Below are 21,073 nucleotides of genomic sequence, written 5' to 3' on the forward strand. Positions count from 1 at the left end.
GGGGGGGGGGTAGCTAGTTCCCTCAGTCCCTTCTCTAACCTTGCAGAGTTTCTCAAGGTTCTAGTCAGTTCTCAGGTACTGAACAGCGGGGCTGACTTCCACTCAACTCAACTCCCCTAAAGTCTCTCAAGTTCACCCCAGGCTAGGGGTTAGTCCTTCTTAACTCGAGAGGACTTCCTGTCCAGGGTCATCAGGTGCGCAATCTAAGCAGGGTCAGGTCTGCAGGAAGGGGGAGCGGTGACAACAGTAAGGAGGCAACCCTTAAAAAGGAAGTCAACCCTCTGAGTATCCTACCCCCCTGGCGCCTCAGCCAATACTCCACCTAGCTCTCTCACTGTATGACAAAATGGCCGCCCTCAAGTTGGCCTTTTATACCCCTAGTCCCAAGTGTCCAGAATTGGCCAGAAGGTTCTAGATCCCACATATAAGTCTATGGGCCAGTCCCTGAGGTAATCAGTTGTGGCAGTTTCCAGCCACCATCTAGGCCTCAATAAAATTATGGGGGCAAGGTAGCACCCACCCCCTAGGACAACACTAAAAGGGACAAAATAAATAAATAATAGGAGGGACCACCCAAAGGGCCTACAGGTCTAACACACAGGAAATGTGACAAGTTAAGAAGAAGATTTAAAGGCTTGTTTTCTTGAAGAATATGGTAAATAAGTTTTGGGCAATGTGAGGGACAAATTCAAACTGGACAGCTTAAGTCTTCTAAGCTGATGTCAAAACAACACTGGTAGAACTACTCTAACACTTGTCATGGTATCCAGAGAAGTAACACCAGGAGTAAGGAAATACAAATCTCGGTAGCCATCAGAATCAACCAAATAATCATGAAAAAGCTACACAGCCGCAGAGTGCTCACTTGACCTGGATTTCAGACTCAAACAGGGTTTCGATCAGTTTTTCCATGCAATAATATACCACCTCCACCAAGTGATACTAAGCGGATTTCAAAACCGGTGCACTCCCTGTTGCCTCATGTGTATAATACAGACCTCAAAGGAAGGACACTCTGTGGTTTTCATAAATGGAGACCAAAGACACTGTTTGGACATCCCATCAATCAGAAACCTATGTGGACCTGTAGGAAGCCAGTCTGAACAGAAGAGAACATTCTCCCACAGCCTGCAAATCTAGCTTATAGGCAAATGTTGTTTCTCTATGACAGCCTTGTCTGCTTCTTAGTAGTGTAGGACAAAGGCAGAAAGCGAATTCGGAGAATTTGTGTTACGGGTTAGCAGTACCAGCACCACACTTGTATCAAGAAGCCTCTCAGTGAAGCTTTATTAGTTGTTTAACTGATAAGAGGGGTATTTCTGTCGGAATTTGCTTCCATAATTTTCAATTAAAGATGTAAAATCTCCAGTTTTCACAAGAACAACCAGTTAGAAGGATTTTTACTAGAAGATGATTTAAACCACCTTTTGACTACTTATTTTTTTATGTTTAGGCCAGTGGGAAATTCTTAATCTGCTTTGAGGTTTCCTACTTGATAGGTAGGAACCAGCTCCCACTGAATGGGTGGGTCCAAACTGAAGTGCTATGATGAGCAAAAGAATGATGGGTTGGAATGCTGCCCGAGCGGTTACCAGTGGTTCGCCTTATTGCAAGTATTCCTCACATCATCTTTCGTGTGTTTGCTGAATCGCTCTAATTTGCATGGACATGACCAGACATGGGTCCAGTGCTCACTATGTCGCTGAAATCAAACTACATCCGACTGACGAACCCCAATCAGGGCAAAACTGGTCTTGGGCTGCTTGCTTTCTGGTTCAGTGAGGACCTGGCCTGCTAGATCAGACTGGACTGTTCCGATTGAAACAGGGCCAAGGCTGATTTGCATATGGCTGGGTCCAAATTGAGGTGGCATGGTGGACAAAAGAATGCTACCCTGAGTGATTGCCAGTGGTTAGACTTAGTGTAAGCATTCTTCCAATCACCTTTCAGTGGTTTGATTTAATCATTAATACAGTGGTTGTACAATCGCACAACTTTTGATGGCATACCATGTAAAGTTGATTCTTATTGCAACATGTTGCATATCCTACTTTATTCTTGGAGCCTCCTGTAGTTTGTAAAACATTTGAAGGACACACACTATCACAGACTCTGAATATATGTCCAGCACAGTGTGTGTTGGAGCGTTTACCCCAGGAGTTAAGCTTGAGTTCCTTGTCACACTTGAATGAATCATCTACAGTCAAATATATCTCCAGTTTATTGAACCCCGAAACTAACTTTTTCGACTCAGATCATTTCACTAAACGTATGTAAATGCAGTTCTTTTATTTATTTATGTATTTATTGTTCAGTTAGTTAAAACCATAACAATATTACATACACTATTTAGAAAAAGGGAAAATTGCATAAAAGTTACATTATTCTTAAAAACTTCATAAAATATATAATTGTAAAAGTATTCTTCATGTTTTATCATTGTATATGCAGTTAACATTTGTGAACCAGACAAGGATTAAGTTGGCTGAATTATGTTATATTTATGGAATCTCTCTTAATTTGATCAGATTGTCTAAAGACGGCCACTATCAGGTACTGGGGGGTTATTTAAGCAGTGAGCAAGAACACTGGGATTTGAGGCAGACATCATATATATTTAAAATAATATACCTTTGCAGCACTTGCACAAACCTAGGTATGTTCTGAAAATGTTCACAGTTTTAACAATGGCCCAAAGCCTTAATTTGCTTTGACAACTCACTTTGCTCTGATTAAGTGTTGAAGGGCTGGGGAACACTTATTATCTAAGAGCCAGTGCTTCCATTGCAAACCCAGCATACGTGTACAAATGGTGTTGCTCTGGGCACCCTCAATAACACGTGTTATAAGAAGCGCAATTACAGGACCTCTGGTTAAGACCTGGCAGGAGGCTATTACCGTCCCAATTTTAAAAAAAGAAAGGCGATAGGAGTCGGCCCCACTGCTATTGCCCGATATCCCTCCTAGATAGCACAGTTGAGATCCTAGGAAGGATATTATTGCCCAAATTGGAAAGTTGGACTATAGAGTGACTATAGAGTCACGCGGGCTCTGAGACCTAGAAGTTTGGTTTTCATTCAGGCCTGGACAACGTTGAACAATCTTTACATTTTTCCCTGATCGTCCAAATGTATACAAGGCCAAAATAAATGTGATACATGTTTTCGAATTGATCAATACCTATTTATAAAATGTTTTGTATGATTGTCTGAACTTTTATTATATTCAATTGACCTCATTCTAATGTGCATTCTTAACATATAATGATTTCACTATCTATATACTTATATTGATATATATTTGGATGATTTGACTATTGGTTTATCACTCTTGGATTAATTATTGATTACCTGTTTTCTTTAAATTATTGGGCTTTTTCGTCTTTTGGTGGCAATTAATATTGTACGGTGTATACTATTATGCTTTTTACTTTTGTTGTATATATTCAATTGCTTGCCATTTTTAATGTGTTATTCACTCATGGTTTCCTTGGAATTCATTTTTTCCAATATGCCAAATCTGTCAACTGTGCCTCTTGAATTATGTTAATCAAATTATTGTACATATGTATACTTTTATAAATTCACTTCTGCTAACACTACAATCCATCTCACTCTCTCCTTGATCATCTCCATTTCACCCTAAATCATTCTGAACATCTCCCTCACATCCAAAACCTCCTCAACCCTCCTCACACTTTTTCGTGTCTTTTCCCTTCTCCATTCCACTTCCTTTCCATCCTCTCACCCACTTCCTTTCTTTGTCCCCTTTTCTCTTTCTCTTCTTTTGTCACTTCTCCTTTTTCCTTTTTCTCCGTCCTTTTTCCCTTCTCCTGTCTCTACTGTCTATCTGCCCTCACACAACGACTCACGTCTGTTCTATACTCTTTCTCACTCTACTACACCACCATAACACTTTGTTTTAACTTGCACTGAACAATACAGCCCTGAAGAAGCCCCAGGCCAGGTGAAACACGTGTTGGCTGTTCACTTTGATGTGTCAATAAATATGTTCCGCACTAACTTATGGGAATTTATTGGAATTATTCCAAAGAATTAACATTCAAACCTTCAAGCCCCAGCACAACCTTTTCTCAAAAAAATGTGACCATCTCACATTCATGGACCTAACATGTGCCTTTGATATGGTAGACCGCCCAATGTTGTGGTCCATAATGCTCCAATTAGGCATTGACAACACAATAACCTCCCTACTCAGTAGGCTACATGAACATACTACAGCCAGAGTATGATACCGTAGGTACGGAGATTTATCTGAGGACTTCCCATCAATTAATGGGGTTAGACACTGCTGTGTCTTGGCACCTTTTCTCTTTCTAATTTATTTTAATTCTCTGCGTGGGCACCTGTTAACAGCTGGGAAGGACCTGCCAAAGATTAACGAGAGAGAAATTCCTGTGCTGCTTTATGCAGACGATGCCATTCTCATTGCACGAACTGCTAATGGTCTCCAGATTTTACTATATGCTTTTAATAGTTTTATGAGTAGTTTAGGGCTAAAAACAAATCAAACTAAGTCCTTTGTAATGAAATGCGGCCCCAAACTAGCCAAGACCAAAAAGTTTTTACTTGTTGGGGAAGAAATCATGAAAACTGTACATTTTACATATTTAGTAATTCTGATCGACATAGATGTTAACTGGAAATTTCTCCTGAATGTAAGAGCCATGCAATTCCAAAGAGCAGTGGAAGCAGTTTTTAGGGCATAATCCACCTAGAGAAATGCTTTGTATTTTTCAAAGTAAATGCCAGTCTATCGCCACATTCGGCATGGGCTTATGGGGTATATGAGTGGAAAATCTCTGCAAATTATGGAGAATACGTTTATAAGAAGACTCCTGGCAGTTCCACCTTCTACCCAGACTGCCTTTTGCCATGAAGAAGTTGGGCTTGAATATATAGAAGAACATATCAAGCTACAACCACTTTTGTTATGGCACAGAATCTAGGAAAACCCAGAAGCCCATGTATGCAGAACAAACGTACACGATTTTCTGAAGCTGGACAAATCTCTGGATATTCCATGGCTTAAGTACATTAAAAAGAGTTTTGAAGACTTGGTGCCCCAACATTTTATCTTAACCCAGATAATTTGGCGACTATTCCCTGAACTCAAACGAAAGCGCTCTTTAATCAAAAAGTACAAAGGTCACGGGCAGAGATTAGAGTGAGAGGGTTAGACAACACCCTTAGGGTTTTTCCGGTATGCTCTGCACTTTACTTACAGGTCATTGTAAAGGAGAGGCACAAGTTCCTTCTGACACAGTTTAGTCCCCAAACTATACACTTTCTGATAGCCTTTTCAGTAAAAGTCATGTGGTTCTTGTCTCTCCCTCGCTGTCACTGTGAATTTCCAGCAGAACAAAGCACTTTGCCCTTTTTGCACATTTTACACTGCACAAAGAGTGCGATTTCTTCGTCCTATACTACTAGCATTAAAAATAAGATCTCATGCCGCGGCCTTTACTTATTTGCACTGCTTGGGAAAAGAAACCTTTGTACATGCTGTTTTAAATTGCATATTACGTCCTATAAAGGTACTGTCTTATTATTGAAAGATTCTGTTATCATACAGATGTCTCTTAATACCTATTTTTAGAGGTTTTAACATGTCTCTCTTAATCTTATGAAATTTAACACTGTATGTGGTCTACTTTTACTTGCTCTTAAATTATTTAATGATGGTGGTGCTGCTCTGTCCTCCCTTTAAAATGTTGTAGGGTAAAACATTTGGGACCGTTTTTTCTCGTCACTGTTAGTTCTGCATTTAGATTCTTAAGTTAACTGAACTTAGAAGGAGTAGTCTTAGAGATTGCTTTATTATTCTTTTTTGTAAATGCTTGTAGGATGGACTTGATTTGATTTATCCTCTTGTTTTCAGTCTTATGATTTTAGTATAATAACGTTTAATGATTAAAAGGTTGGATATACAAAATTGGTCAGTTCTAGACATTATCAGCAGACACTTTTTTATTATCCGTTAGGTCCATTGCATTGAACATTACTTGTATTTCAGTGGTATATGTCCATGTTGTCCTGAGATCTAAAGACACGTATTTGTCTCTCCTTGTAGGTATGACTTCTCTCTCATTCTTTGAGCCGATGTTCCTAAAGGAAAAAAAAGTGGGTAAGTATGTGCCTAAGTGAATTCTAGAAATTACTTTTTATACTTCTCATCTCCCCCCTACTTCTGTCTTAAAGACTGTCCGCGCTTATCTTTTCTTGTATTTCCATATAATCTGAGAAGCTTCTACTTCTGGGCTCTAGTCTTGCAAAGATCCCCAAAAGAAAAAGATAACTGTAGTTTAATGCACACCCAAAAATAAAGGAATTTAAATATAATCTCTGATTCTTGTTGATTTACTTATTCCTTTACCAACACGTGTCAATCTTTTGTCTCATCCTCAAAACCTGTGACTGTATCAGGGCGTTGATCTAGGTAACCTTGGGGCATATTAGCAAGAACCTCGTTAAAATGATCGCCTTTTTAGGGTTAGGAAACTGCTGCTAAAACGCCGATAATGGGCTTGCTGATATGCGTTATAGAATTCCAAAAAAACCCAGGTTAGATGTGCAGGACATCTAACCTGGGCTTCTCTTGTTAATATGCCCCCTTGTTTTTGTTTCAACCATGCCACCTCTAGACTCTAAGGAGACAACCAGGCCTTCCCGTTGACTCGTTTTGGATTCCAGTATGCCACTTCCCCATTTCTCCCATGATGCTTTCTGAAGCCATGCATTGTTGCCTGGCCCAGACACCTACCCAGTAAAGCCACAGCCTTCCTCGACTATGCGGGACCTTCCAAGTTCTTCTCGTCTGCAGCTTCCCACTCCTCTGCACTGGTTGCTGCTTGGATGTTTTTTGTAGATCTTCTTTCTCATTGCTTGCCATGTGTCCCAAGATCCTCTCCTTTTCTCTTCTGCTCTATGTGACGTCCCTCAGCCCTGGGAAAATTCCTTCTCATTGGTCCCTCCTCTTCCTCATTTATTCCTCCCTCTTTTATTTCTCCCACTGTTTTCTATTCTTTCCTCCCTTTCCTTCCTTTGCTGGTTTTGCCTTTCTTCTCTCTAGGGCCTCCACTGCCCTCTGCTCCCAGCCAGCTCACCACAGGACTTCCAGGTTGGGTAAGTGCTCCCTCCCACAATTACATCTTACAATATCTTACTGGATTATAACATTTTGTTTTTGTTACTAACAATGACATGTATCTTTATTGTTAGTTTCGTGTGGACAGTTTATCTCTTAAACTTTATTTGATTGATTGCATTGTCCATTTACATTGGTATCTGTAATGATAATGACTATGTGTTCCCATTCTGTTCTCTCAGTCAGATTTGGCCCTACAGACAGTGGGGTCCCCAGTGGCCTGTTTAAAGTTTCACTCTTCAAACTTCGTACATCCAGGCGTTACTTTGGTAAGGCACAACAGAGGTTTTAATAAAACATGCTTTAATGCAAATACATTTGAACAAATGTGTCAATGCAGAGTAATTCCAGTGGCCAAGTCTTTCAAGTTAACCAATTCATGGAGATTCTCATTTGGAACACACTATGAAAATAAATCCGAAGACAACACTTTGTGCCGGGATTTTGTCACTTTTGTGGCGCAAACCCGCCACAAAGTGTTAAAATGTCAACCTTAATGTGCATTACGTCCACATGAGGCTGAGCGAGGGCCATCCAAGCTAGGGAAAGACCCCTTTTGGAGACTCCCTGGGGCTCCGTAAGAGTTGCGTCTGTGCGACGCAAAATGGCGACTGCTGAGTCCGGAGGACGGAGGAGTCTCTAATTCCCCAGGCGCATTACCGGAGCAAAGGGGAAAAATCCTGTGGCGCTCGCAATCCTTTCGGGTCTCTCAGGAGGAGCTATGTGCGGGAGGCTATGCTTCAGGATCGGAGCAGCTTCTGACCGTGTCTGGTGGAGCTCGTGGAGAGTCTTTGGCGCGCTCACATGGTCCTAGGGAGAGCGCAATACTGTACAACCGGTGAGGAGGGGACGCACGTCATAGTCTTGATTTGAGCAAGCGGCAGCGGGAGCAATTTACTAGACAGGTCAACCAGCCCCAAGCTTACAACGGCGGTAATACGGACTCATGCCTGGCCGTGCCTGACTCCAAAATGGCGGCAGACACGCTGTAGAAGATAGCATAATTGAAAGGGGTGAGGCTGCCCGACTGCATCAAAGAGCCTCTTCAGATTTGGAATAGCGGAGGATGGCGGTAAGGAGAAATCATGGAATCCGTAGGTGCGGGCGGCAGAACGACTGTGTTGGTGTTCGCGCCCGCCTGATGCCTCGTGTAATCCTGCTAGTAGGAGCTTGCAGATTGCCAGCGCGAGTGACCCCCTTTTAGTGAAGAGGACAGTCTGGAGGCAAAATTCCCATAATTGAGGTTTAGGAGCCTGGGGAGCTGAGAATTGCAGCGGGGGTGCCTAGACACGATCTGCCTGACTTAAACATGGCGCCAGCAGCTTACAATGCCTATATGTGGTTTTCGCGTGCTGGGCCTGCCGGGGCCTCACTGCGGGTGCTTGAGCCAGGCGGGAGACCTGACTTCATGGCATAGTTCCGCCTGCCCTTGAGCGCCCAGCATGACCTCAAGATCAGTCCGTAGATCCAGCATGCTGCTTCCCCAACAACCATCCGGCCTCCTACCCCTATGGACATCTCCAACTCGGGGTTCCCACTAGACCCAAGACCAACACCCTTGAGTGCAACACCTTCTGAACACCTGGCTGAACGATGGCAAGAGCTTCCTGCTCTGTAAATATGTTACATATAATTGTCCAAGCCTAATCGCTGTTAAAATGTAATCCTGAGTGAATTTGCAATTTGTATATATATGTATAACTCTAACCCCTAGTATATGTAGTAGACCTTTGTACTTACTATGTGATTTTAGAGTTTATCTGTTTGTATCTCTTCCTTGAGTTACTTTACAACTTGTACATTTGCAATTTTTTCTGTCTGTATCTTTTATGTAACTCATGTACTCCAAAGTCCTTAAGTAATGCAACTGGTTCTTTTGTAAAGCGCTCTGACACCTTCAGGTAATGTTCGTACTATATAATATTGCATTAAATAAAATAAATAAATATGTACTCAGAAGTGAAACTGACATTGTTTTTGTTAGTTCCTTCCATGGACACATTAGAAACAGATTTTGGACACAATTCATTCTGTGCATACATTCAGAGTAGATTTTTCCCATACGGGTCCTCCAACTGAGACTTAAGTTACTGAAATGGGCCAATGGGCCCCTGCAATGGCTCTCGTCCAATCAGTGATACCTGCTTTGCTCATCCCAGGAGGTGTGGGTCTGTGGGTTTCCTAACTAAAGGTGCTTTGACGACCTGTTAGTATCTACTTGTAAAATTGTTTTGTAAAGGATGCTTTAGTGTTAGTTGTTCACTCTAGTCCTCTGCTAAATGAGCCTACATTTATGTATACAAGATAATTCCCAATATTATGCCTTTTTATGGACCTGCTCCTCGTTGGGTCGACGCTGCGATACCCAACGGGCTCCCATAAATGGGCTCTTTATCGGAGATCTTTTGTTCCTAGCCATATGATGAAGTGGGGATGTGTGTCCCGTGAAGTGTAGATACAGTGAAGTGTGTGGTTAAAACAAGTCGGATAATCCAAATAATACTTTTATTCAGGTCGGTTATCCCCTTGACTAAAAACGTGTGGAGTTGCAGCTTTCCTGGCTTCTAGGTTCAGTACAAGCTATGCTCATCTCCTAAGGTCAACATGTTTATTGCAGCGCCGACTCAACAAGGAGCAGGTCCATATGATGAAGCAAGACGCCTAGCTCGCTGGGTGGGTGAGGACCCTAGTTCCGACTGAGTGGGATCCTACTCGATCCCCTCTCCTCCTCTTAACAGTGCCTGACTCCCATACCATTATCCATGGTGTTGGCGGGTATCTTCTAGGCATCACCCTGTTGAGGAACAGCAAACCTCCATTGCATAAACTTTTAAAATTGGTCATTAATGGTATCTACCGCCTTATCCTCTAGGCGCTGTAGTGTTTCTGATATGGACTTATTATGTATTATTGCACCATGTGTGTAAGGACATAATCTTCACTCTTCATTTGAGCCAAGCATTGCAACTCTCTCAAGATCACATAGTGAGCAGATCCTGTGACTAGAGTAGCAACCACACTCGACTACCAACCTCGCCCAGCTAGCAACCCTGTGGTAGTGGCGGAGGGGAAGACAGGCTGTCCAGCTATCCTGGCGGCCCAGCCCATCTACAGTATAGAACTAAAACTAAAGTTGAGGTTCTTATAAAATGAGCAACCGATACAGTCAAAGCTTTAAAGCTGGTATGCTCTGCTTCATGGCACTATACCCTCATAGTTGATGAACAGCAGCGTGCAGTCTCATCTAATTCCCGGATAGTACAATGACAAGGGTTTCAGGTGGGTAGGAATAAAAAATAGGAACAGTGATGCAGTATTTAGACAGAATATCGAAAACACGAATATCATGGGACAAACTATCATGTCGAAAATATAGAGGAAAAATATATAGTGAAGGTAAGCTTCTATATGTGGGGCGAGGATGCTGCCTTACGGTTACAGCTGTCGACGTCGAAGCAAGGGAACCGGGTCCGAATCTCGACTACGACGCTCAACATCCTGCGATTCTGGGCAAATCACTTGGGGCCCGATGTAGGTAGTCATTTACCGGTCGGTATCGGCCGAATTCGGCCGTTACCGACCGGTAAATGCCTTTTCCAATGTAGGGGGCATGTATTTACAGAATCTGTATTTTTACCGAATCTGTATTTACCGAATCTGTAAAATTACCGAATTGGTAAATACAGACTCGGTAAAAATACCGAATCTGTAAAGGCAGATGTAGGTGGCGCTTTAAACAGTGCCACAGGCCCCTCAGAATTCGTTATTTACCATGTAATACTATTGCATGGTAAATAACGAATTCAGGTGTACATGCACATCTGTGCATGTACACCTGTGCCATGTGACACACAGACATGCCCTTAGGGCATGTATGTGTGCCACATGGCACACAAGCCTGACATTGGGGTGCTACAGGGTGTCAAAGTGACACCCCGTTCCCCCTGGCAGGATTCGGTATTTACCGATTCGGTAATTACCGAATCGGTATTTGTCATTGATTCCTATGGGCTTCAAGGCCCATAGGAATCAATGGCAAATACTGATTCGGTATTTACCGAATCGGTAAATACCGAATCATACAGATTCGGTAATTTAAAAAGAAAAATTGCCTACATCTGCCTACTTCAAATTTACCTACTCTTAAATACCGAATCGGTATGATTCGGTATTTAAGAGTAGGTAAATCGAAATTGCCTACATCGGGCCCTTAATCTCCCCGTGCCTAAGAAAAATGAATGTGTGCTTGTTTTAGGAAACTGGTGCTATTTAAAGTGCTCTGATACCCAATATATCGGGTCTAGTTTGCGCTATATAAAATTCCCCTAAATACAACATATATAGCTCCACATATATGTACCATGACAATATATATTTATATCTTCAAGGTTAAAAGGAGGCACATTCCGGAATAGGCATCATACCTGCCAAGCGAAACAGGAAGCTAACTCAGGGTTGAGGCCAACATGTCAGAAGTTCCTCTCTTGGCTAACTAATGCCATCAGGAGGGCAGCAGGGGAAACTCAGGAGTGCAGACAGCAAAAGTAGAATGGCAGAGATATAGGAAGGTTGGGAGTTAAGGTAGGTAGAGTAGTTGGGAGGAAAAGCTGAAGGTTGAAGAAACAGATGCTGAAAAGAGGAAGGGAAGGCAGTGGTTAAAAACACTGATGAGAAAAGGGCTGGTGTGCAAGGCGAAGCATCAAGCAAGAGGAGAGAAGTGGCAAGAAATTCACACTGCAAGAAGTGGTCGAGAAGGGCCAGCAGTAGGCAAAAAGCAGCAGGGAAGAGTGAGAAGTAACAGCACAGAAGCATAAGATTTCAGGGAGTGCTGGGGGAACAGTGCAAGGAAGTGAGCTAAGCTTGTAAGATGAAGACAGAACATGTTCAGGTTATTGGAAGAGTAGAAACTCTGGGGGATACCAAGAAGAAACAGCCCTCTATAAAGCATTTATGCCCCCAACTCAGGCCTGGAGAAGTGAGTTTGTACCACTGTTGGGGATATTCTAGTCATCCTATGAGATACATGAGCCGGGTCTGGTGGCTCAGTGGACTAATGCATCTACTGCAGGGGCCTGTGTACAACCTCATGGTCACAGGTTAACATCCCGGTGGGTCCACTCAGGCTTTCATCCTTCGGAGGTCGATAAAATGAGTACCATTGAGTCGGATAACAATAAACATCTGTTTTTCAGTGCCAAGATACCCTTGGGTGAACGTGCTCTTTACAAATACACATGTTATGTTATAGATGTAGGGGACGGGCATCCCAAATATTGTAATCGATAATCGTCAAAGATAGGTTGTTGTTGCGGGTGGACAGCTCAGGATCCCTCAGCGAAGACAGTAAACAATGGCTCTCCTCTGTAGATCTGGTGGACGCCTGGTGAGTTCATCACCCGGATGTTCTGGACTTCACATTCCATTCCACTGTGCATACATTTTATACCAGATTGGACCATTTGTTGGTGGGGTTCTCGCTGATGTCGAAGGTGACTGGCACCAAAATGAGTCACATAGCATGGGGGATTCGCCCCAGTATTTGTGATCCAGAAGACCCCCGGCTCTACGTCCCCATCAAAACAACGAAACTAAAGGGAAGGTTGATCCATTCCACCTCAATTAGCAAGGACCTGGAGGAACAGAGTAGGACATTTCTGGTAGAGAATGACAAGGGCTACGTGGATGATGATTTGTGGTGGGGTGACCTGAGGGCGGTGAAGAGTCCGTCTTCTATCTGCCTTCTCCAAACTTTCTAGTGTTAGAACTTCTATGCGTGCGAACCTTGAGTCGTAACTAAAGGAGTAAGAAGAGGAGCATAGGAAGACAAGCTTGCCCAAATTGTGGTACAAACCTATAACAACCAGAGCATAGGTCAGAGCCATTGACACAGCCATGGCTGAATACAACCAGCTTTGCCTCAGCAACAGTGCTATTCAGGAAGGTGAAAAGTGGGAGGAAGGCTGACCTGAAAGCTACAGGGGAGGAGGACAAGAGAGATAACACTAGGGTTGTACACTCGAAGGGTACAGACAAGGGGCGGTAAAGAGATAGCAGTGCATTCCGAGATGTCAACTTAACCCTCTATCGTGCAGGGTGGTATATTATTATTATTATACAGCTTATAGAGCACCTGGTTACTCCAACGGAATGTCCCCGCGCTATCTACATCATTCAAGGGGATTAAAAACGTAAAGTCTTTACAAAAGTCACAGACGTTGATTCTGTAAAATAAGGCAGTGACTCTGGGAGTGAGCGTACTACTCACAAAAGCGGCTCAACACATACACTTAAGAAGTGATTCACTGCACTGTACACATCCATGGTTCCTCCTAATACCCTGTATGCATCCATGGTTCCACCTATACCATGTATGCATCCATGGGTCCTCCTATACCCTGTATGCATCCATGGTTCCCCCTATACCCTGTATGCATCCATGGTTCCCCCTATACCCTGTATGCATCCATGGTTCCCCCTATACCCTGTATGCATCCATGGTTCCTCCTATACCCTGTATGCATGCATGGTTCCTCCTATACCCTGTATGCATGCATGGTTCCTCCTATACCCTGTATGCATCCATGGTTCCTCCTAGTACCCTGTATGCATCCATGGCTCCTCCTAGACCCTTACTGTGGCAATCAGTGCACTGTTCACAACCATGGTTGGCCATGAAATCTAACACTGGAATTTACTGCACAGTAAAAAGCCATATACCAGGGTGCCCTGTTTCACTGCATAGATGAGCTTCCGGTGCTCCGGCGGGAGGTTCACAGGGAGAGCTCCTTCTGGAGTCCCCCATCCGATGCAATACCGCGGGCGATAAGGGCACAGGGAGCACTGGTGAGCTCCGATGGAACCGCTCTGGACCCCCAGTGCTCAGTGCCATGTCCAGAGCAACAAACAGTGCTGGTTTGGGCAGTCCCAGGATGCTAGTTTCCGGTCCAGGGAAGACCTGGCTTGGCAGTTCGGGCTGGACTGTTCCCATGAGGCCTAGGCACAAGACTGATTTGCATATGGCTGGGTCTGAACTGGGGTGGCGAAGTGAGCTAAAGATCGATGATGGATTCAACCAAGATCTGTGACTAGTGGTGAGTGTCTGAAAAGTTTCAGCGCTCTGTCCATCATCTCCTTGTGTTTGCTTGGTTTGGGCAGTCAGCATCCGACGGCCACGGAGACAAGTGCGGCCCTTAAGTTGGCGGAGAAGGGCTGTGACTAGCGGCAGAGCGAGACCCATCGTCACTGAAGACTTGCTGCCGAGAGAGGCCCGGAGCCTGAGACTAGTGGCAGGAGCGATGGAGTAGCAAGAGACCCCCCTCAGGGGTGCCTCGAGGACTGACCCTGTGGCGTGGAGGTCAGGACCCAGGGCGCAGTGGGTGCTTGAGCCCGGCGTAAGACCGAACTTGTGGCACGGATCCGCCTGCCATGAGGGTCCTCCTCCTTCCCACAGCTGTAGCCCAGCACGAGCTCAAGCTCAGCCCCGGGATCCTGCTTGCCACCTCCATCCACCACCACCGACCTTCTACCAGGCCGGACCGGGAACAGAAACCGGCCCTGGCAAACTGCTCAGCTGCCCCCACTTGGGGTGAGGGGGTGCAGCCGAGCAGTTTTTGCGAGGGCCGATTAAGGCCTATTTTGTTACAGGGGGCCGATATTGCCGAACCCTGTTAACGAAAACAGCCCCCACTGGGCCCCACCCTTGCAGCCTACCGGTGAAAACGCAGGTGCCCGCTAATGCCAGTCCGGCCCTGCCTCCTACCCCTACAGCCATCCCCAGCTCCAGGCCCAAGATCACCACCTGTGAGTGTAACAGCACCCTGAAGGCCTGGCTGAACGACGGCGAGAAGATCATGCTCTGTAAATATGTAATATATAATTGTCCAACCATAATTGGTTCTTAAAAAGTAATCTTGAGCGAATTTGCAACTTGTATATATTTAACTCTAACCACTAGTATCTGTAGTGGACTTATGTACTCACAACCATTCCTATGTGATTTTAGAGTTTATCTGTTTGTATCTTTTATGTTATTTATGTACTCTGAAATCCTTTTGTAATGTAACTGGCTCTATGGCAGGCCGGACTGGGAACAACAACCGGCCCTGGCAAAGTGCTCGGCCGGCACCCCCTCCCCCCTCGGGGGGGTTGGAGGTGCCGCCGAGCTCTTTGCTGGGCCGGTTTTCGGCCGTTTTTGCTGCAAAAACGGTCCTGTAACAAAAACGGCCCCCAGGGGCCCAAAACCGGCCCCCGCCCGTGCAGCCCACCGGGGGATTGCCCAGTGCCCGCTATGGCCAGTCCGGCCCTGCTCTATGGTAAAGCACTCTGACACATTCGGGTAAAGTTTGCGCTATACACAAATGCATGAATAAACTCGGGGTGAAGGCGGCCTGTGGTGCTCTAAGAATGGAGGAAATATTCTCAGTAGCACAGGGGGTCCTTGCTTTGCCCTAAGCCAGAGAGGGAGGTGTTTGCATCGAAGGATCTCTGGCTCCTTCTTGCAGCTCACATCCCTCCCCTCCTGCTCCCTGAGCGCCTGTCAGTGCCCACAGCCCGTTAATCACTCTGATAACATTATATATGACTCGCATTCATCTGTATGCAGATTAACGGAGTTACATTAGGGCTAATTTGCTCTTGCTGGGCTGAATAATGCATCGCAAATGGACCGTGATACGTTTTCAAAGTGTTTCCCTCTCAATAAATTGTTTCTGAAGATATATTTGACAAACACATCATAGTTAAGGGAAGCCTGGGGATGCTGGGTTGATCTCCTGTGAGGTTAGAGGCTCCACTGACTGCACCTGGCCCTTTAAGGAGCTCCAGGCCGGAGGAGGACGAGTGACTGTACTATCTGTGTAACTGTGCTGACGTCACAAGGATAGCTACACCATCTGTGACTGTGCCCACGTCACAGGGATATCTAGCCCATCTGTAACCGTGCTGACGTCACAAGGAGAGCTACCCCATCTGTAACTGTGCCGAGGTCACAGGAATATCTACCCCATCTGTAACCGTGCTGACGTCACAAGGATAGCTACCCCATCTGTAACTGTGCCGAAGTCAAAAGGATAGCTACCCCATCTGTAACTGTGCTGACGTCACAAGGATAGCTACTCCATCTGTGACTGTGCCGACGTCACAAGGATAGCTACCCCATCAGTAACTGTGCTGACGTCACAAGGATAGCTACCGCATCTGTAACTGTGCCGAAGTCAAAAGGATAGCTACCCCATCTGTAACTGTGAAGACGTCACAAGGATAGCTACCCCATCTGTAACTGTGCCGACGTCACAAGGATAGCTACCCCATCTGTAACTGTGCTGACGTCACAAGGATAGCTACCGCATCTGTAACTGTGCCGGCGTCACAGGGATATCTACCCCATCTGTAACTGTGAAGACGTCACAAGGATAGCTACCCCATCTGTTACTGTGCCGACGTCACAAGGATAGCTACCCCATCTGTAACTGTGCCGATGTCACAAGGATAGCTACCCTATCTGTAACTGTGCCGACGTCACAAGGATAGCGGCCCCATCTGTAACTGTGCTGACCTCACAAGGATAGCGACCCCATCTGTAACTGTGCCGACCTCACAAGGATAGCGACCCCATCTGTAACTGTGCCGACCTCACAAGGATAGCCACCCCATCTGTAACTGTGCCGACATCACAAGGATAGCTACCCCATCTGTAACTGTGGTGGCGTCACAAGGATAGCTACTCCATCTGTGACTGTGCCGACGTCACAAGGATAGCTACCCCATCAGTAACTGTGACAACGTCACAAGGATAGCTACTCCATCTGTAACTGTGCTGACATCACAAGGATATCTACCCCATCTGTAACCGTGCTGACGTCACAAGGATAACTACCCCATCTGTAACTGTGCCGACGTCACAAGGATAGCTACCCCATCTGTAACTGTGCAGACGTCACAAGGATAGCTACTCCATCTGTGACTGTGGCGACGTCACAAGGATAGCTACTCCATCTGTGACTGTGCCGACGTCACAAGGATAGCTACTCCATCTGTGACTGTGGCGACGTCACAAGGATAGCTACTCCATCTGTGACTGTGCCGACGTCACAAGGATAGCTACTCCATCTGTGACTGTGCCGACGTCACAAGGATAGGTACCCCATCTGTGACTGTGCCGACGTCACAAGGATAGCTACCCCGTCTGTAACTGTGCAGACGTCACAAGGATAGCTACCCCGTCTGTAACTGTGCTGACGTCACAAGGATAGCTACCCCGTCTGTAACTGTGCCAACGTCACAAGGATAGCTACCCCGTCTGTAACTGTGACGACGTCACAAGGATAGCTACCCCGTCTGTAACTGTGCCGACGTCACAAGGATAGCTACCCCATATGTAACTATGCTGAGTCACAAGGATAGCTACCCCATCTGTAACTGTGCCGATGTCACAAGGATAGCTACTCCGTCTGTAACTGTGCTGATGTCACAATGATAGCTACCACGTCTGTAACTGTGCTGACATCACTAGCATAGCTACCCCGTCTGTAACTGGATAGCTACCCCGTCTGTAACTGTGCCGACGTCCCAAGGATAGCTACCCCATATGTAATTGTGCTGAGTCACAAGGATAGCTACCCCATCTGTAACTGTGCCGACGTCACAAGGATAGCTACTCCGTCTGTAACTGTGCTGACGTCACAAGCATAGCTACCCCATCTGTAACTGTACCTACGTCACAAGGATAGCTACCCCATCTGTAACTGTGCCGACGTCACAAGGATAGCTACCCCATCTGTAACAAAATATCCCCAAATATCTTATTAAAAGATACTCCCACTATTGTCCCACAAGAGTTCTGAGATCAGCAGGCTGTAACTTAGCCAATGTCCCCGCCTTTCACCTTAAAACTAAAGGGGGAAAAACCCTCAGTGTCTTGGCCTCTAGGGCATGGAATGGGATGCCAAAGGAGCTAAAGCTACTTGATCAGGAAACGTCTTTTCGCAACCAACTTAAAACTTGGCTTTTTAATCTGTCAGATGCTTATGTACTCGTTGCCATATAGATCTCACTTCTGTTGACCTCCCCCTCTCTATAGCGCCAGGATGCTCCTTTCGGAGCGATAGTTTGCGCTTTATAAATTCCAAAATAACGTTAACATTAACATGTCACAAGGATATCTACCCCATCTGTAACTGTGTTGATGCTACATGAGTAGTTACACCATCTGTAACTGTGCGGACGTCACAAGGATAGCAATCGCATCTGTAGCTGTGCCGACGTCACAAGGATAGCTACCCCATCTGTAACTGAGCTAATGTCACAAGGATAGCTACCCCATCTGTAACTGTGCTGACGCCACAAGGATAGCTACCCATCTGTAACTGTGCTGACGTCACAAGCATAGCTACCTCATCTGTATCTGTGCCGACGTCACAACGATAGCTACCCCATCTGTAACTGTGCCGACGTCATGAGGATAGCTAACCCGTCTGTGACTGTGCTGACGTCACGAGGATAGCTACCCCATCTGTAACTGTGTCGACGTCACGAGGATAGCTACCCTGTCTGTAACTGTGCTGACGTCACAACGATAGCTACCCCATCTGTAACTGTGCCGACGTCACAAGGATAGCTACCCCGTCTGTAACTGTACTGACGTTACAAGGATAGCTACCCCATCTGTAACTGTGCCGACGTCACAAGGATAGCTACCCCAGCTGTAACTGTGCTGACATCACAAGGATAGCTACCCCATCTGTAACTGTGCCGACGTCACAAGGATAGCTACTCCATCTGTAACTGTGCTGACGTCACAAGGATAGCTACCCCACCTGTAACTGTGCCGACATCACAAGGATAGCTCCCCATCTGTAACTGTGCTGACGTCAAAAGTATAGCGACCCCATCTGTACCTGTGCCGACGTCACAAGGATAGCTACCCCTTCTGTAACTGTGCCGACGTCACAAGGACAGCTACCCCATCTGTGACTATGCTGACGTCACAAGGATAGCTACCCCATCTGTGACTGTGCCGACGTCACAAGGATAGCTACCCCATCTGTGACTGTGCCAACGACACAAGGATAGCTACTCCATCTGTGACTGTGCCAACGTCACAAGGATAGCTACACCATCTGTGACTGTGTCGACGTCACAAGGTTAGCTGCCCCATCTGTGACTGTGCTGACGTCACAAGGATAGCTACCCCATCTGTGACTGTGCCGACGTCACAATGATAGCTACCCCATCTGTAACTATGCCGACGTCACAAGGATAGCTACCCCATCTGTGACTGTGCTGGCAACACAAGGAGAGCTACCCCATCTGTAACTGTGCTGACGTGACAAGGAGAGCTACCCCATCTGTGACTGTGCCGGCGTCACAAGGATAGCTACCCCATCTGTAACTGTGCCGGTGTCACAAGGATAGCTACCCCATTTGTAACTGTGCCGGCATCACAAGGATAGCTACCCCGTCTGTGACTGTGCTGACATCACAAGGATAGCTACCCCATCTGAAACTGTGCCAACGTCACAAGGATAGCTACCACATCTGTGACTGTGCCGACGTCACAAGGATAGCTACCCCGTCTGTGACTGTGCCGATGTCACAAGGATAGCTACCCCATCCGTGAATGTGCCGACATCACAAGGATATTTACCCCGTCTGTGACTGTGCCAACGTCACAAGGATAGCTACCCCATGTGTGACTGGGCCGACGTCACAAGGATAGCTACCCCATCTGTAAATGTGCCGACATCACAAGCATAGCTACCTTAGCTGTAACTGTGCCAACGTCACAAGGATAGCTACCCCATCTGTAACTGTGCCGACGTCACAAGGATAGCTACCCCATCTGTAACTGTGCCGGCGTCACAAGGATAGCTACCCCATCTGTAACTGTGCTTACTGACCAGTTATAGTAACCGCAAATCACTGCTGTCCGCCTATGCTGTGTAACTATGCAAGGTGTGCACCTGTACTCCCTGCATAACTATATTCACAGGCACAGCCGTGTAACCGGATATAAAGCGAAAATAAGCTGTGTAACTGTGCAAGGTGTGCGACTGTACTCACTGCATAACTATATTCACAGGCACAGCTGTGTAACAGATTTAAAGCGAAAGTAAGCTGTGTAACTGTGCAAGGTTTGTGACTGTACTCACTGCATTACTACACTCGCAGGCACAGCTGTGTAACCGGATATAAAGCGTAAGTAAACTGTGTAACTATGCAAGGTGTGCGCATGTACTCACTGCATAACTATATTGACAGGCACAGCCGTAGAACCGGATTTAAAGCAAAAGTAAACTGTGTAACTGTGCAAAGGGTGCGACTGTACTCACTGCATGTCTACACTCGCAGGCACGGCTGTGTAACTGTATATAAAGCATAAGTAAACTCTGTAACAATGCAAGGTGTGCGCCTGTACTCACTTCATAACTACACTCGCAGGCACGGCTGTGTAACCATATGTAAAGCGTAAGTAAACTCTGTAACTGTGAAAGGTGTGCGCTTGTACTCACTTCATAACTACACTTGCAGGCACGACTGTGTAACCGTATATAATGCGTAAGTAAACTCTGTAACTGTGCAAGGGGTCCGCCTGAACTCACTTCATAACTACACTCGCAGGCACGGCTGTGTAACCGGATATAAAGCGTAAGTAAACTCTGTAACTGTGCAAGAAGTCCGCCTGTACTCACTTCACAGGCCACTCAGGCATCCACTGGGCCTATGGCGGCATTGAACAATGCAGAAACTGCCCAAATCGACCCCACAGGCTGCTAAAAAAAAGCCCACAGCTGGAGCTCGGGCACCGGCCCCTCGGGCATTGCCCGAGTGCCCGCCTTACTAATCCGACGCTGTGTGAAACTCTGTAACTGTGTAAGGGGTGTGTCTGTACTCACTGCATTTTTTTTGT

General features: G+C 45.8%; 1 protein-coding gene across 1 annotated transcript in view; it reads left to right on the forward strand.

Moving 5' to 3' along the window:
* Window positions 1-6,430, forward strand: part of LOC144798592 (uncharacterized) — a 352,559-nt gene extending 346,129 nt beyond the window's left edge. The window contains exon 7 of the mRNA XM_078669547.1: window positions 6,094-6,430. The gene's annotated coding sequence lies outside the window, so the exon portion shown is untranslated. The remainder of the gene's footprint in view (window positions 1-6,093) is intronic.
* Window positions 6,431-21,073: the final 14,643 nt, after the last annotated feature.

This window comes from Lissotriton helveticus, chromosome 12 (assembly GCF_964261635.1).
Source record: "Lissotriton helveticus chromosome 12, aLisHel1.1, whole genome shotgun sequence".
NCBI classification, from domain to species: Eukaryota; Metazoa; Chordata; class Amphibia; order Caudata; family Salamandridae; genus Lissotriton; species Lissotriton helveticus.